The sequence below is a fragment of the Gasterosteus aculeatus genome, chromosome 4 (assembly GCF_964276395.1).
Source record: "Gasterosteus aculeatus chromosome 4, fGasAcu3.hap1.1, whole genome shotgun sequence".
NCBI classification, from domain to species: Eukaryota; Metazoa; Chordata; class Actinopteri; order Perciformes; family Gasterosteidae; genus Gasterosteus; species Gasterosteus aculeatus.
The window spans coordinates 6,105,282-6,120,811 of record NC_135691.1 but is presented as its reverse complement, the minus strand read 5'-3'; the positions used below and the strand labels follow the sequence as shown (position 1 = coordinate 6,120,811).

General features: G+C 47.4%; 1 protein-coding gene across 2 annotated transcripts in view; it reads left to right on the top strand.

Moving 5' to 3' along the window:
- The window catches only part of zic6 (zic family member 6), a 63,512-nt gene that overhangs the window by 8,401 nt on the left and 39,581 nt on the right, over nt 1–15,530 (top strand). The window contains exons 1-2 of one of the 2 annotated variants that reach the window (XM_040173012.2): nt 2,590–3,032; nt 9,181–9,239. The gene's annotated coding sequence lies outside the window, so the exon portion shown is untranslated. Of the gene's footprint in view, nt 1–2,589; nt 3,033–9,180; nt 9,240–15,530 lie in introns of those variants that run through there. The other variant, XM_040173013.2, reaches the window with a different exon arrangement.

Genomic DNA, 15,530 nt, shown 5'->3' with positions numbered 1-15,530 from the left:
CTCTAACGTTATTACTGTATGTGCGAGACCTGGCATTGAAATGCCAAGAAGAGCTCAATGAGATTCATTTATTACATTTCCCGAAATCCTGACAAGGTAACAAAGCCTTAGTTTGCCTCAGCGTGAGATTATTGTCTGCACAAAGTAACAAACCAAACAGTCAAATCAAAAGAACAAACCTAAAAAGTTGGCACATCTTTTTTGGCCAAGAATGAGTCGGTCCAGACAGTAAATCCTCTCTGACTTAAATAACCTCCCCGCCCCTGTCCCTCTTAGCCTCTTTGTCTCCACCGCGCCCTCCCTCCCTCCCTGGCATGATTATTTCTTATCATGTATTTATTTGTTTAATCCACCCCTCCCCCCATTGCACTTGGCGGCTCTCTCCCTATGCACGAGCTGCCTGTCTGGCAACGAGGCCCCCCCTCCCCCCCGCTCCCTCCTCCTCCTGTTTGTCCATATCACGTCCCCATCCCATCCCCACCGAGCACGGCCACAATGGGCGGATGTTGCTTCCAGAGCCTCGAAGCTCCATTCGGGGGGAAGAGACCCCCACCTTCTCACTCCATCCTTACATCCCTCCCACTTGCATGTGGCCACCACTAGCCAGTCTTTATGCACACTATAAATAATGGATGCATTAGCATGCATGAATATCTTTTTAGAAGGGGGTGGGAGTGCCTTAATTCATTATTAATCCCCTTCAAGAAAAAAAATGGGGCGTGACTCTGGTAGAGCCCGTACAAAACCCGGCTTTAGGGACTTTGCTTGTCCACGCGGTACTCATCTTTCTACCCAAATTGGTGACCAGCTCCACCCAACAAACTACCCTGCCCTCTGTTTGACAATGCTCAATCTCTGTAAAAACACATCTGGGAGGTTGGGGTAATCTGTCATTTGTTTGGGACCGGGTGGGGACTGGGGGGGGGGGACATCTCCAACTCCAGCCTGGCAAAGTGACAGCTGTTTGATTGGGAAGAGGTGGACACCGCTGCTCAGTCAGCTGGTCTGGTTGTACTGCCCCAATATTCCATAGGGATGCGTAGGGATGCTCCTTTTTGGAAGATGGGGTAGTGAGACTTTGAAGGTGCCAACGGCGCCATTTGTTTCAAGAGTCAGGCTTGGATGTGTGGAGAAAGGAAGTAGGAGCGGGGGTTTGTTTTAGGTGGAGGCGCTGACATCACAAATGCGTACGAGCACGGTTAGAGAGCGTTAAGTCGTACATGTGGGTGGGTTGTGGGGAATTATCTGTTATTTTTAACATGTTGAGTATTGAGGACATTAGATCAAATACACGGGTTAGAGGTTAAGCGCATGTGTTTCCAGGAGATAAATTACTATTCGGCAAATTGACAGAGCATGGAGGTTTGACTGTGAGCATGTGTTTGCACGTCGGTGGGTGTTTATGAGCCAGATATGAAGTCAGTGAATCCGTGTGACTCCCCTTTGCACCACACACCCCGCTTCTACCACTAGGTCGCACTGCCTGCCTCGCAGCCTCTCCTGCTGTTTACCGCATCCCCGCCCAATCCAACCAATCGAAGACCTTTACAACACAGGCACAGGAGAGCTCTTCCTATCAGAAAATACTACACTACACACAGACATGTATACTTGTATACAGTCCTGCACATACTGGATATCCGCCCGCCTTACTCATGTTGATAACATGTACATAATCCTGTTTGTTTGAGTCACCGTGGCATATAAATATAACTAATCCACATAACAAAGCCAAACACAGCTTCATTATCCATGTGTTTGTAAAACAGGATGAGTCAATTTTATGTTCAAATTATTTGTAAGTATATTAAAAATATATCAGAATTGGCCAATACAATTAAACAGTTAAGTATAAGCAGTTATACCCGTGCAAAAAGGTTATTCCCTTCTGAATAATAATATATCCTCTTCTCTTAATGTTGCAGTCGGAGAGACCGCTTGGTCCCCCGTCAGCGTCCTCTGCTCGGCTGTCCATCAGGCCGGACGATAGCAGCAGTGGTCGTCCTGTTGACCCAGAGGGGACCTGGTTTCTGGAATGTTCTCGGCTGAATGTTTGGATCTCTGGTCTATGGTGCGAGGCCGGGCGCTGGTTGTGAGCTGGAGGCGCCACACTGTGCCTCTGAACTTCCCTCAACCCCTTGAATTCCACTTCCTGGGCAGGAAATTGAAATGTTGTGCGGTATTGGCATGCAGATGGTCATCTATCACGGGGGCCTGCGAGGGGACAAGGCTAAAGAGGAGCCCCTCTGTAGATCAGAGATGGACTGCTGGGCCCGGGGTTCAAAGTTAAAGAGGGGAGAACTGGTCCCGAGCGAGGAAAGGGGATAGCGCTCTTAGCAGGAGTCGCCTCTCAGACGGGCCTCCATCGCACTCCCCTTGGTGTGCCTAACCCTCATCAGACAACAGCAATCAGTCTTCCTCGGGCCGTCCAGCAAAGTTCATGTGTGCCTTTATTATGACTTGGTCCAGGCTGTTTGAATGCGTGGCCGACGACATGCACACTTTTCAAAGCAACACGAATGGTTGCATAACGTAGCCATAAATGCGCACAGCGCACCAGGAAATGAAACTCGCCGGCGCATCACAGAAGGGGGGGGGGGGGGGGGGGTGGTAGTGGTTACATAAAAGTATAGAGCACAGTTGGAATAAGCCAGTGCCTGTCATCTGTAACACTGGCGCGCTTCTTGTCTGGGTCTGGAAAAGTCGCTTCTGCCTGACCCGATGAACTTGCCTGCTGCGTGACCTCGAAATTCTCCCTCTGACGGCTCCCCGAGCACCCCTCCGCATCCCGGGGCTCATTTATACGGGCTACTGCCAGGGAGCAGGAAGTGACATCAATGGGTCCAAACTAAAAAAAAAAAAAGAGAAAAGGAAAGAAAAATGTCGCAGGACGGGCTGTCTAGGATATCCAGGACCGTCCGGGACCGGTGTCTGTGATGGAGGATGCCTCGAACCGGCTGCACGATAGTGATGCTCATTGGAGGATGCAGGAGAGCGCCACGCCGGCGAGACAGAGACGCACAGGAGGCTGAGTGAGTCGCCTGCCGCCTGGGTGCTTTTGATTCCGTCACTTTCATTCACGCAAGTTCGCATCTGATGCCACACTTTGACGCAGTTCAGAGGGGAGGCGAAACGACTTTTTTTTTTTTTTTTTGTGAATGGACGAATTGTGTCGATGTCGCTCACCGGGGGGTGAAGAGAGCACCACTGTTTGGATTAGAATGGCAAGTGCAGGAGGGGGGGGGAGTGAGATCGACGCAGGGCTGCTCTGTTGGGCTTTTTTTTGCGCATTTTAAGACAACCAACAGATTGTTTGAGATCTGCTGCGTCGATTCCACTGATCCAATTCATTTAGTGGTTGCGATAAAGTTCCATCGCGATGCTCTGTAAGCGTCCCCTCAAAACGTGAATGCGCGCTATTTATATCCGCCCGGTGCGTGCGTGCTTGCGTGCGTGCGTGCGTGCGTCGTCCTCCCCGGGGAGCCTCCGAGGGACGCGCCGTGAGCCCAGACAGAATGTGCTGCAGTCACGTGACGTCTGCTGTGATCCAACCTCACGTCAGGTGCAGCCTGCAGCCGAGAGGAGGCTTCTTCATCACACAATTAAACACAATATGTTTAGAAAATAACATGGTTGTCTTGTCAATAGAGGTTAAGAACTACAAAACAATGATTTATAGTGATAGTGTGAAAATAGACTGATAATCCAACTGCTCTAAAATCTACACTAAACTTAAACACTCCACAACCCAAAGTGTCCTTATTTTAAATACTTACTATAAAACTTGATGGAATAATACCGGTTTGGTGTACTCAAATCACAAAGGAGCTGCCTGGCATATAGATTGACATTATGTTTGAAGATGATAATCTTCCTTCACTGAAATTGAACAACTTTCTTTTCACTTCTTTCCAATCTGTTCAGTTAGCATTATAACTGTTCAGAATTATCTACCACGGACCCAACGTCAAAGATTCTCCCCCTTGTTATTTGCAGCTATTTTTGGAGTTATTGAAGTAGTTTGAACCAGATTTTACATTTCTGTCCTTGCGTGGCTCTGTTCCTCCCGTAATACACGTGTGGGCTTCCTCTACCTGTGCCCTCCTCTTCATGTCACTTATGCTACCTATGCCCCTCTAATCAGAATCTTATGTACCAACAATAACAATGAGGGTCCCCAATAAGGTATGAGACGATACATCGTGAAGATGTCTTAAATGCACATTTCAGTGCTGTTAGCCACTTGCAAGAATAGCATAACAAATAAATCTTACGTTTGTGCACGCTGGTATTTTGAGTAGTCTCTTAAGGCAAAGTGAGTGTGCAGTGGGGCCACGTAACTCTTCTCAGTGCGGCTTCTCACCTCAATGATTTGCCCCCCTTGTACGACGGCGTTAAATTGCCCCTGAGCCAAGTCGTGCAGTGTGAAATAAGGAATGGACCGTACTGTTGTGCTGCTACTGTTTAGGTTTGGCACATGTGTGCAGCGGCCTGTGGGACTGCCGGTGTCCGCACATAACTCACGTTGCTGTTGCCTCCCTGTCTGGAGTGATAGCTCCATTATTCATGGTTGCGTGTAGACAGCAGTGCTTAATCTCTGAGATCAACGGGGCAGCCTGTGACTCTGGAAGTAAATGCTTGTGCTCGGTCGTCCTTCTCTGGCCCTCGATGAGGAATAGAGGGAGAGAAAGAGAGAGAGAGAGAGAGAGAGAGAGAGAGAGGACTGCTGAGCTCGGCATCAGGGCGGCAACACCGGCTAAACGGCCCGTTACCTCGTGGTGTTTGGGGCCAGAAGAAATGAGCCAGACTGGACCAGCGAGACGGGCCATATATCCTCTGCGGTGAAAGGGTCTGGGCAGGGGGTATATTGGCTCTCGACAGGTGCAGTGGGGGGGGGGGGGGGGGGGGGGGGAGGCGTCAGGAGTTTAGGGAATCGAAACCAGAGATGAGGCCAGACGCAGCGTCTTTGGCTTCTGGGGTCAGACGCTGTCCTTCACCCCTGAAGGCTCCAAAGCACAGCGACAGCCTCTTCCTGCCCTACTCACCATACCTCTGTGAGTGTGCATTAGTGCGCCTGTGCAGGGTTATCTTTGCGTGTGCACAGGCATGTGTGCTTAAATGTGCGCGTGTGTGTAGGGAGTGTTTTATGGGTGTGTGACACAAGGGTGAGAAGATCAGGGGGCCATGTTTTGAGTTGCGGTAATCATCTGTCTTACTTTATCCAGCTCACACTTGCACAAAGACTGAAAAGACTGAAAACAGGATTTTACACCCATATGTCCACGAGTATTACGCGAGTACTGCCATGATTGACAATTTTTATATTTGCCAAAAGTTCTAACATTTATTCTGCTGTGTAATTACATTGAATACAGATCCGAGCTACTCTTTGGTTTAAAGGGGCCACACAGAGCTGTTCCTCTGGCCATTAGTGGGAAGAAAAGCGGCCTTGCCAACCAGGTCAAGTTTTTTTTTTCTTGCTTCCTGGCTGTTCTGCTTGAACTCAATAATCCTGGATACAGCTATTACAAATCCTGCTGTCTTGCTTTGAGACCCCAGACAGGAGACAGACTCTGCAACTTGGTTTCATTTAGCATTCCTCTGGGATTTACGGGCAGGTGTTTAACATTACTGGCAGGATATTTATTGGCAACTTTAAAGGCAACTTTTTTGCTTACTTCTAAATTAGGCGCACACACACACACATACAATGTGTGTACTGTAGACGCGAGCGCAAACAAACATGCACGCAGAAATGCATAAAACACACACAAGGGGGTTTTTCATACACGCGGGCAGTCTATTGACAGTAAGGATGCTTGATGGAGTATATTCTCAACCCTCTTTCCCCCAAACTGTCACACTTTATGGCTTTTGAGGCACAGATCCACCTCCTTAGAATCCCCCCCTGACCCGTGACCATCTCTATCTCCCTGTGGGCGCCCCCCTTTCCCTCCACCCATTATGCCAGGTCAGTGTATGATGTGGGGTAGGAATAGGGTTGGAGGCATGATGGGATGTGTGGCCTGTAATTACCGAAGCTTAGCGGGGCCAGTGGCTGTGATGTGCAATTCTCAAATCAAGGTGCAGCCCGAAGACTCAGCTTGCCCTCTGCTACTTGATTGCTGGCAGCTGGGTGAGCCATGTCAAGTGGCAGGCTGGGAAATGTGAAATCCCAGATAAAGCACAGAGCCCTAAAAAGCCATGAAGCTCCAGTAATGAGGAAAGTGATGGCGGTTGGGGTTTGCGCACGCTTTGCGGGCAGGTAGCAGCCGACTCTTGCTTCTCGGCGTCTGTGGATGTGAGAAAAGAGAGCAGAGGTGAAGCTGTTTGTATATTTGACTTTTCCAATCCTGGATTAAGAAGGATCCACCAAACTCCCACAATGCAGGAGTGGTGGGTAGGTTGGCCCAGCTGTGGACATACCCGACCTGAATCTTCCCGGGTCAACCTCGGACATAAATCATAACCCTACAGAACATCCTGCCGATGCTTCTCGCGTTCTCCCGTGGCCAATTCTTTTTGAAAATGCAAACGTTCGATGCACAAGAGCAGGAGAATAATTCCTGATATTAAAGGCAGCGGTCTGATTTAGAACGATTCTGGAGTTGCTGTAGCAGTTAAACACATTCCTAGTTTTGTGGAGGCCATTATTCCTGCTTCTTAATCACCCCCTCGGCTTTTATAACCTCCCCAAGCCTTAGTGTTTGGCTGGGAGGGGGGGGACCACATGTGGGCAGAGGCCAGGAAATAACCGCACCGCCAGGTCCTCCCTTTATCAAAGCTAACCACCACTGACAACACACAGGACACCAGCGCATATATCATCTCTTTTCTTCAATCATTTTGCATGAATTACATTCTGCTTTATTGTTGATATGCAAATTTTCATTGGCTTTTTTAGAAACACGTTATCGTACGACAAAACGTTTACTTCCATTATTGTCGGCAAACACCATGAATAGACCAAAACCTACAACTATGTGTCCCTCTGGCGTTCCGTTGTTTAATCTCAAGCATATTCCTTCCATCTGTAGATGTAAATATTTTAAAGGGACTCACAAACATGTAACTGTGCTTAAATAACCGGCCTGTGTAATTCTGAGCAAACATTACTCAAAGAAAAAGGAAGCTGTTTCTTTGTGTGCATTGTGTGGACACGTTTGGTGTATTCACAGCATCATGACCGTGTATGTGGGTCTCAAAACAAACCACAGCGCCCTTTTTAACCGTAACCATGGAGCATATAAGCAATAGTGTGGCCCATTTATGAACGTTTAAATAGTTTCAGGGTATTAATGTACGTCCATGCCACACAGGACTAAGGCTTTGGCAACACAGACTCGATGACTTCTACTGAGTTGTTGACAATAAGAAAAACAAAATATAACCAGCCGTTTTTTCAATGTCATTTATTTTGTGCTGAAGCAGTATTATTTTACTTTTTTTTTTGTATTGAGCAGCAGCTGCAGAGCATCACCGATTAAAAAAAGTCAGCACCTTTTGAAAAAACGGCGACATATTGCTTATGGCAAGGCCCAATGTAACAAAGGGCGGGAGAGGGTAACAGACCCGGAGTGGAAGACGGTGCAAAGTAGGCCTCACTAGTACCCTGCTCCCATCCATCAGTCTCTCTTTACCTGCTCCCCGGGCTGCATCGCCGTGGAGAAGACGGAGAGGTGTGATCAGGCTTTTTATTGCTGAGCGGTTGTTCCTATACTGTACCTTCCATTTATCTCACAGTCTATTAAATGCAGCTAACCTTTTGGCCTCTGGCGTGTTGTTGACACTGTGTGTGATGGGGCTTATCTGGCTGATGGTTTAGTTACAGTCAACTGAAACACCTGGGACCCCGGACACCCACCAGACCCGGTTCACTGTAACGGGTGACACGCTGTCAAGCCAGGCTCTTGATGGCATAATCTAGTCCGGTCACAGCCATGCATACTGTTTAGCGGTGCGGGAATGGTGGAGGGAGGGGGGGGGGGGGGGGGGGGGGGGCTATAGAAAGCCATTGCTTGTTTACCCTGCGCCTGGTGACCCCCTGCCAGCAGCTACATCAATTATCACCTTGGAGGAATGTTGGAGCCTTGTGTTAAATTCTCTTTGACCCCCCCCTCCCTCCCCTCCCTGAGGAGGTCAGGAGGTGGGCGCTCTCTCCAGGGTGGGGGGTGTGGGGGCAGCAGTTAGTGGGTGCAGGGTGTGTACTGTGTGTGTTCACGTCTGTGTGGTGGTCCAGGGACATCCCCTAGATCTCCGTCCTCAGACAGGCAACCAACCACCATGTCTGCAGACCCCCAACATGGTAAACAAGATTTGCATGGTGTGTTTACAATGTAAATTGGTTTCTAAAGGTCTTGATTTCACCTAGTGACGCACCAAAGGTGGTCTGGGAGCAAATGCACGACACCCGGGGTTCACGGGTGATAGATGGTTCTGGAAAAAGCTGTTATTGCTATTTAGAACTTTGTTGTCTCTCAGATTTATCCTTGTTATTTAAATATATTATATGAGGTACTCATGTAAACTACCGTTTGCCCTACTAATACATTTAGGCCGCCTACATAATTTATCCCAGTGGTTCTCAACTGATCTGGCTCCGGGACCCACCATCACCCCTTAATGACAAGTCGCGACCCAAATCGAGTAACATTCTCAACTTCTCAAATTGATTTAATGAAAATATGGTGCAGTTTGAACCTGAGATGGAGTATGGAGACAGAATACGTATGCCAACACAAAAACAAGTTTAATGAAAAAACAAAACAGCCAGCTGTTCTAATTTTTATTTTCCCAGGCAAAGGCCCGCAACCCATTATAAACGGGTCCCACCGTTTGAGAATCACTGATTTAGCCCAACTGCTGTCACACAAGACCTCATTTGTGATTTTATATGAAAAAAAAAGAGTGAAGTTTTGACACGGATGTTATGTCTGTTGGTCTTTAGAAGGGAATTAGATTTGAACATTCGAGCATGGACAGAAATATACACATACTGTATTTATTTTCCTCCTTCTTCCCGTGTCCCTTGTGAAACGTCTTGTGTGTGAGTGTTGGAAAATAGTATCATATGTGCTGTGGGGAGTGAAGGCACCGTGGAAATCGATTGCGCATGGAAACACTTTTGTCGGACTGTGATTGATGTTCCAGGCTTATGCATTTTTATCTTCTTTTTTACAGGCTCTCTATCACGACTGTCTCCAGGATGTGCTGCTGTCTGCCATCCAGTTATGGCTGAGGTAAAACACCCAGATCATGTGCTTGTCTGCTGCCTCGTCCGCTTTAGATGACATAATACATCCGTACTGTTTCTCCTTTGATGTATTTGTGAGGGCACAGTTGTTCTGTTGTAATATCTTCAGTCAGCGGGTTGTAAGTAAGTAAGTGTCTTGCTGAAAGGTCTCGCTGATCTGGGACCAGCAACTGCGCCTCTGTCCCTGAGTCGTCTGTGCATTGATTATCTCCTCCTTGAAGGCAGCCACCCATGAAATGTGAGAGCCTTCACTCGTTGTGACAAACAAAAGTTTCCCCGCGGTGTCAGGAGATCACCTCGCCACTTCCAATTAGCGGTCATCTCAGATACGTTTAAAAAAAAAATTCCCGGCATTGTTGACGGAACAGGAAATCTGCAGTGGGACAGACCGTCGGCCTGTAGCCTTCGTCCCAAAGATCCAACGCTCTCATCATTTATTATTCTACACGCATGCAGACAAAACAACACACGCCGGCAGCTGCCCGCTGAAAGAGGCTAACGTTGGGTGGAAGAGGGAGTCAGTGTAGTTGAACTCATTCAGCGTTATAACGTTCTTCTGTTTCAAATTGCAGTGTAATGCAGATGCTGGTTGGAAGTAATGGGGAATGGGGTGAGGGAGGGTGTCGGGGGGGGATGGTGCACTTGACTGTACTCTTGATTGGGAATTCTTTGAGGGGGAAGGCTGCGATGTGCTGAACTTGAGAAAGCCTTTTGATCTCAGCTTGTGCGCTAATGAATATGGTCTTGTGTACGCATTGTACGGCCGCCCCTTTGCCTTTGTTTATTCAGATATGTGGAGCCTTTCTCCTTCAGACGTCGATGTGCCACTCGCATTACCCCCATTCCAAAGATATCTGCAGCGGTCGCAGGGTGTCTTTTAATTTGCTCGTGGTGTGTGTGTGTGTGAGCAGAAGCCTAACCGTGGGTTCCTGACTGCCGGTAAGCCCCTCTGGCTTTGCAGACTTCTGCCTCACTCAGCACGCTCGCTGCCGCAGCACTCATCCACGAGCGACACGCTCATTCACACGCGCGCTCTCGCATGACTGCACAAATGCACAAACCGGACCTCAGCCTCGACCGGCTCACGCACACAAAGACATCGTGCTAGTAAATCGAGGGAGGGAGAGTGTGCCGGACAACCAGAGGGATGTGAAAGGAGAGCCACCGCGCCGGGTGAAGTATTTTATCCCCGTGCGTTCTTCTTTTTTTTTTAAACGCTGCCATGCCCGTGACCCCGTCATGAGGACACGCCATTGTTCTCAGCCCTATAGCCGCTGCGGCGAGGCCGAGAAATAAAAAGTGGCAGTGGTTATTCATTTAGAATGATGAACGTGCATTTATTTATCCAAAGTCTATTCAACACATTTAGCTGGTCGTGTTGCAGGTGTGTAACGTGCGCGTCTTCCCTTTGAGTGAAAGGGCCGTGGCGCTCAGCGGCCTCCTGGACGTTGCTCAGGGATGTGACGGTCGTGGTTTTGGGGAGTGCGTTGTTCTGCTGCTCTCACCGGTTTCCCTCTCTGTTTGTCTTCCTCTAATCTGGCCGTGTGTATATAGCATGCATGCTCGTTCCCACTGCTTTGGCACAAAAAGGACGTCCGCGCCGCCCCACTCTTTGTTTTGCGTCTTGTAGGAAACTAGCAGCAAATTGTGGCTCAATGAGGCGTTGCTGTTTTGTATGGTCTGATAAAGTGCAAACGAAACCGCTTGGGCCTGACTGGCCTTCTGCAGTGTTTTCCATTGTGGCTGTCAATGTAGGTCTGTGTGATGCTTGGTTAGTGTTGAACATTAGGTGATGGGGGGGGGTCAGAGGGGGGAGTGCTGGGGGGGTAGGGACCATTCACACAGGCTTGAGATGTCACCCAGCGTTTGGAGCTGCTGTCAGCTGTGTTTAATTGTGATGAGGGATGATTAGAGACCTCTTAAGACCGGGGGAGAGTTTGTCTGGCTTTGTTTCCAAGGTTTTAAAATCAAAATATTTCAGTCCTTAAACAGCCCTGACATGACACTTTTAAAAGAGCAAGGCATGTGTGTGTGTGTGTGTGTGTGTGTGTATTTTCATGTGATCCAGCACCTGTGGGAACTACTTATATTAGAAATGAAAAAGGTGACTCACTAAATATGCTATTTTATTTTACTTCTAGAATCCGTAATGCAAGAGGGAAACCAATTTGGGACCGAACGAGTTTATTTGCTCAAAGATGGAAATATTATAAAATATCGAATATCATGATATATTCAAGGGTGCATGATTTGTATCTTGCATTTTCAGAGTTGTTTTGTTGGCTGTATTTGACGTTTTTTCAACCTCGCCGGGATGCACAGAGAACACAAGGCTGTGTAGATCCACAGATCAAGTTCATTGAGGAAAAGCAAAACAAACACATAGCCTGGGAGATGGACAAAGAAGGGGGGTTTCTCGTGTGTGCCACGGCCCTTGTCTAAGGCGGTTATGGGGCCACATGGGCGTTCTGCTCTCCAGAGGCTGTTGGGGGTAATTATCTGCCAGGGTGCACGCGTGGGAGTGTGCGTCAGTTTTCGGGCCGCGTCTCTGGGATTGTGGCGCCGGACGTTGTCCGAGCATCCCGTCCTGCGTCCTGATGCTGTGGCCCTCAAACAGGATGAAATGCATATCCACTCAACCCTGCACACCGCTTCACGCTTGTGGGATCTATATATGTTCCCCAAACACATAAACACACACACACACACACACACACACACACACACACACACACACACGCACCCTTTATGGCCATCTTACACCCCAGAGTTGAGACAGGGGATCTGGGAGTCTCAGAGGCGGAGCGTGCTGGGGGAAGAGGCCGAGGAGCCATCTTTGACATGGGGCAATGGGGCCCGACGGCACAAAGCCCCCATTCGCTGCTCCTCCATGTGGAAAATGGCAAGAGAGCAAGAGGAGGAGGGGATGGAGGCCAAAAAAAAACAAAAAATGGGGAAAAGAGGAGGAGGGATTGAGGGAGCGACAATTAGTGGAATCTGCTAATCACTAGGAGAACACTAATTTAATTGACATGGTGAATTTGAATTAATCTAACTAGTCGATGGGCAGAACGACAATGGACCGGTGGCTTGAGGTCTGCCGGGGGAAGCCGAGGAGGGGCAGTGACAGCTGAGGGCCGAGGCCAAGCTCTTTGTTACAAGTAGCAGTGTTGTTGGGTGAGAAGGTTGTCCACAAGGAGATTATAACCATTATGCCTTTGACCCTTCGGGATAAGTATCTCCAGGGCTGCGCTGCTAACACACAGCAGACACACAACATAGCGAGGGCTGTTTATGTGTGTATGCTTTTTTATTTTCAGCAGAAGGCAGCGAGTGAGTAAACAAGTGTTTTTTTTCTTTTCAAACCACAATAAGTCTGACCCTGATAATTCCAAAGCTTTGGAAGAGGAAAGACACAAAAGGATGTGGGCAGGGGAAAAAAAAAAACACTGCAGTCTGTCCAGTCCGGCTCTCTAGAGAAATCAATAAGCTATTTAAGGTCATCAGAAAGCATCACTGTTAGACCCAGCTGGAGGGTTTTCAATGAAGCCTCAAGAAGTGGCGCTAAAGAAAAAGATGCAAACCTTGCATCAAAGCTCATTTATTCAGGATATTACCAAAAACCTTTTAGGCAACCACTTTTAGGCTCACTGGCAGTGTGGGTTGGCGCTGACGTTCAGGCCACATGCTTTGTTTAAGCATTATCGCGGTTGCAGTTCTGCTCAGCTTTTTCAGTGTTGATGGCGATACCTGGGCCTCGGTTATGGGCAGATGATTTGTACCGGTCCAATATCGGTGCGTGACTAATCATCTGTGTGCCTCATGTAATATGTGTGCGTGTTGCATTTTGTTTTTCTCACCATTTTTTTAGAAGCGTTCCCTTCGCTTCATGTTTAAAAGTTTGATTCCCAAGAACGCCCCAAACAAACCGTTACACTGAATATAGTAACAGGTTGAATCAGAACTACTCAAAAACCCCAATGTACATTTGAGAAATGTATTCTTTTTTGTGAACAAAATCTTTATTGATTTTCAGATATGCATTAAAAATCAACCACCCATTACCATCAATATACATACGCATATGCATACATAAATACATACAAACACACATAAATATGCACCTATATATTCACACAAACATACATACCCACACAGACACCCACTCACACCCACTTGAATACATAAACAAAATACGGACATAATAGTAAAATAAAAACCAAAAATGTATTCTAAGAAAAAAATCTCCCCCCCATCATTTCCACGTTTGGTGCATTCCATTGGAACACCTCTAATGGAGTCCAAACAGCTCGGGACTGGTTTGGCACCTCCTGCTAAAACCGCCCGTTGATGCCTCGAGGGGAGCTGAGGAGATCCACCATGCTAACTTGATAAAGGTTGGTAAAATATCCTGCAACTTGTGGGATTTGTTACATGACAAAATGCTAAGCTTCCATTCTGAAGGCATTCTGCTAAAAAAAAACCACTGACACTGCCCATAGACTTTCATTTCAGCTCGATTAAGCTCAGGTGTTTTAAGACAAACTGGGTCGCATGTTTGTGGCCAAGGCCTTTACTTCTGTTGTCGATAAAACCATGCCGTGATTTATGTTTTGCACAGGTGTAACCTTTAGGCACAACTTTGTTTTAAATACGCAGTCATTTTTAGATGTTTGTGTCCGTGTGCTTTCACTTCCATTTTTACTATTCATTTTTATCGGTTGCATGTTTTAAATTACCTGTGCGTTGCGGTGGTTGATGTAGTATTGCAGATGCGGCTTTATTTGTTGTGTTCCTTTTGTCTTTAACAAGTGAGCGTCCAATGGTTTATCGCATAACGGTCAACAGGTGCGTCCCGAAATTGACAGCATGTGCGTCGCTCCGCCCCTTTAAGCTCCGCCCTTTATAGAGCCTGGTGTGGATGTGTAAAGTCTCCCCGACTACTTGTAGGTCGTCATTTTAGACGTTGTTTTTATATTGAGGTTGCCGGTTTTTAATTGTAGTTTGGGATCCTGAGTGAAATAAACCATTATGCTTTTAATAAATTTGGTTTTCTTGGTATTGTAGTACGCACGCACGCGCACACACACACACACACCACCTCACTGACGATCACCTTCGGGTTACACAGGCTTCCAGATTTACCAGAAAAAAAGGGGAAACTGTTGATCTTTTGGTTGAACTTTGACCTACTTTGCTAGCAGGCGGAGTTTTACTGTGCGACGAGGGATTGTTCGCTCGTTAGCAGTCTGTTTGAGATGCTTCCTGCTTTTAAGCTGTGCTCAATCTTACTCTGTGAAACTTTCTTGTACTGGATCTGCATTTACTTTAATGAATCCAGTGTCATCCTATAGGCGATACAGATGATTGCCAAAGACGTGAAAATAAGATAATTGTCTCTTGTCCTTGAACCTGACACTGAAGGTCTTCCTGTGGCACGTCCAGCGCTTGAAAGCATTGAACAGGTTCCGTTCACATCAATGGTAGATTATTCCAGTTTTCTCCATTTGCCCCAGAAACTCTGCTCATCTGCCAATTGCCTTCGTACGTCTCTTTATGTCTGATTCCAACCGTCTCCGCATCACTACGGAGTACTTCCCAAATGCACTTTGTGTGTTTTTGATCTATCGCTCTGCTTACAGATAGTTCCGTTGTCAGAGGTGACTTTGTAGAAGTGGCAGAGAGTCAGAGGAGACTCAGGATACTTCCAAGTCTTTCAGCAAGTGTAATCCTCTTCCTTTATCTCCCTGCCTGATCTGGGCCAAAGCTCTGTGTGTGTGTGTGTGTGTGTGTGTGTGTGTGTGTGTGTGTGTGTGTGTGTGTGTGTGTGTGTGAGAATGATTCAACGACTGCCTGCTTTTTCTGTTGATCTCAGTCACGTTTTCCCTCCCTCACTTGCTCTCCAATCCTTACTTGTATTCTATTGCCCTGGCGTATTTCCGAACGGCCTGCGCTCTGTGTTTACCTCCTTTTCTGTTTTGCGTGAGGGCAACAATGTTCGCTGATTGTCCAGTTTTTTTTAAATGTCTGATAGAAGATCATCTCTTTTTTTACGCACGCAGGCACCACAAAGCACACAGGCAACTTGGATTATGTCTTAAGAGTCGCAGCTGGATTCATGTGTGTGCATGTGCGTTTACTGTAGATATGTGTTCTTGTGTGTGTCCTTGGGGGGGGGGGCTGCATCTGGGGTATCCGATTGGCCCAATGGCGCAGCAGCCAGGAGAGATGCTGTGTGTATAGATTGTATGTGCAGAACTGAGTGCTCTATGTGGCT